General features: G+C 53.2%; 1 protein-coding gene across 1 annotated transcript in view; it reads left to right on the top strand.

Annotated features, from left to right (window-relative positions):
* The first annotated feature begins 610 nt into the window (after nt 1-610).
* The window catches only part of Ehd2 (EH domain containing 2), a 19,055-nt gene continuing 16,913 nt past the window's right edge, over nt 611-2,752 (top strand). The window contains exon 1 of the mRNA XM_021167220.1: nt 611-726. The gene's annotated coding sequence lies outside the window, so the exon portion shown is untranslated. The remainder of the gene's footprint in view (nt 727-2,752) is intronic.

The raw sequence follows: 2,752 nt of genomic DNA, 5'->3' as shown, positions 1-2,752 counted from the left end.
TGTCAGATCTTGGAGTTACAGACAGCTGTGAGCTGCCATGTGGGTGCTGGGAATTGAATCCAAGTCCTCTGGAAGAGCAGTCAGTATTCTTTTTTTTTTTTTGGCGGGGGTGGGGGGTTGGAGGGTTTTTTTTGTTTTTGTTTTTGTTTTTCGAGACAGGGTTTCTCTGTATAGCTCTGCTGTGTCCTGGAACTCACTTTGTAGACCAGGCTGGCCTCGAACTCAGAAATCGACCTGCCTCTGCCTCCCAAGTGCTAGGATTAAAGGTGTGCGCCACCACGGCCCGGCTCAGTCAGTATTCTTAAATGCTGACCATCTAACTCTTACGCCTTGTACTTAAGATTTTAAAATTACTGTTGTTACAGTTATTTTTGAGACAGGATCCCCGCCCCCCCCCAACGCGGTCCAGCTGGCTTCAAACTTGCATGCACCACTATGATCAGACAAATTATTGGTAGGCCTGCTGCAGCTTCTGTCAACTTATTTGCTAAGAGAGGGAGCCAAAAGCTGGAGGATGGGGCTCACACTGAACTAAGGAGTGCACGCTCGAACCTGTGTGCGTCTTCACAGTGCCCGCCAGGGGGCGCCCGAGGCTGGCGCGGGCTGGGACAGGGGGCCTGGGGCCCGCCCTGCTCGCCGCTCCTAGCGCACGCGGCCCCACCCGTCTCACTCCACTGCGGACAGGACAGAGCTCGGGCTGCTTGCTCTGCGCTCCCCAGATCCCTGGTGAGTGCTCCCCAAACCCCACCTCTCACCCTCGCCCCCCTCTGTAACAGTCTGTGCTCTCTCCGTCCCAGTCGCTCCCAATTCCCACACTCCAGGACTACCCCCACCCCTCCTCAAATCTCTGTGACTTCCCTCAACCTCCTCAGACCTCCCCAGCCTCTCTTTAGTACTCCGTATAGCCCCCTCCACCTCCCCCAGTTCTCCCAGTCCCTACCCAGCCTTCATCTTTGAAGACTCCCTCTTTGAAGTGGCCTTCTACCCTCCACACCCATCTCTGCTCCCCTTGGTCCGTCTTGCCACCTTCTCTTGCCTCTCGAAGTGCATAGACTCTTCAGCCACCCCTTTTTGAGATGCCCCTCAGCTGCCTCCCTGCCTGGGACATTTCCAGGGTTCCCTGTCTTCATCTATGTCACAGGTTCTTCCGTCCGTTATTTCTCCCACCCCTCCAATCCATTTTCTTTCCACTCTTCCCTTTTCCTTTAAGTCACAATGATTTTGTATTTTGATTTGCAACGTTTGGGGTTTTGTTTGTTTGCTTTGATATTTAAATTGTCCCATCTTTGAGTCAGATATGGTGGCACACTCCTTGAACCCCAAGATGTAGGAAGCAGAGGCAGGCAGATCTCAGTCTAAGGCTAACCTGGGCTACATAGTTCCAGGTCAGTCAGAGCTACATAGTGAGAATGTAGGGGGCGGGGATGTCGGAGAGGAAGCTGGTGGTGGAGAGTTCACTGAGAGTCAGAACTGGCTGCTCTTCCAGAGGTAGAGGTAGAGGATGGTCCGGAACTCCTAATCTTGTGTCTGCCTGCCTAGTGCTGCGATTACAGATATACACTCTGCCCTACATGGTAGCTCAAAACCATCTGTTACTTCAGTCCAGGGGAGTCCAAAATTCTTTTCTGGCCCCCAAGGGGCCATGAACATGGAACACAGTCATACATAAAGACACATAAAATATTTTTAATGAAAGGAAAAAAACAGGAAAAATTGTCTCATCTTTGGCTAAGGAGAGCCATTTCAGGCTGAGTGCTGGGTGGCCTTTGAGCTGACCCAGACTGGCTTGTTCCTTCCTAACCTCCAAGCCCCAGCCCCAGCCCCAGCCCCAGCCCCAGCCCCAGCCCCAGCCACAGCCACAGCCACAGCCACAGCCCCAGCCACAGCCACAGCCACAGCCCTGGGACAGCTGCTCCTCTAAGGAGCCCTCGATTCTTTCTGTGAGGAATGACAGTTAGAGACTCCAATCTGACCAAAAGCTGGCTCTTCAAAGTCACTAAAATAAGCATCTACCTATGGAGCAAGGGGAGAGATTATTACTGACAGCCAGGAGATGCATCAACCCAGACACCACAGGCTCGTGAAGGCATTGAGGCACTACAGAGAGCACGGTCTGGCTTTAGGGGTGCTCACTACTGCAAGGTTGGTGACAACTTTTTCCCTAAGCTTTGAGGCCTAACATGGGAGCCCAGCTGGAGTGCTTTCCAGCTCGATGATCCCGTGCAAGCGACTGATGCCTTCCTGAGGCTCAGTGTGGGTAAGGTTGAGGAATAGCTGGGTTTGTAGAGTGCTTGCCTAGCATGCTTGAAGCCTGAGGTTCTAGCCCCCAACTCCGGATAAAAGTCAGCCAGTGCACATCTGTAAGCTCAGAGCTAGGGAGGTAGAGACAAGAAGACCAGAAGGTCAAGATTATCCTCTGTTCAAGTGCATCATGGAATACACAAGACATGCTATCAAAAAGAAAAGACCTAATATGGGGGTAATGGTAGAGCCACCAGGTAGTCATGAAAATTAAGGGAGCTGGCACAGGGTTATGAGTGTGGCTCAGTGATTAAGAGCCCCTGCCTAGAATCCCCTAGTGAGGGGCCAGGAGTATGGCTCAGTGGTAGAGCCCCTGCCTAGAATCCCCCAGTGAGGGGCTGGGGGCGTGGCTCAGTGGTGGAGCCCCTGCCTAGAATCCCCCAGTGAGGGGCTGGGGGCGTGGCTCAGTGGTGGAGCCCCTGCCTAGAATCCCCCAGTGAGGGGCTGGGGG

This window comes from Mus caroli, chromosome 7, assembly GCF_900094665.2.
Source record: "Mus caroli chromosome 7, CAROLI_EIJ_v1.1, whole genome shotgun sequence".
In the NCBI taxonomy this organism is placed as follows: domain Eukaryota; kingdom Metazoa; phylum Chordata; class Mammalia; order Rodentia; family Muridae; genus Mus; species Mus caroli.
This window is presented reverse-complemented; position numbering and strand designations above follow the sequence as displayed.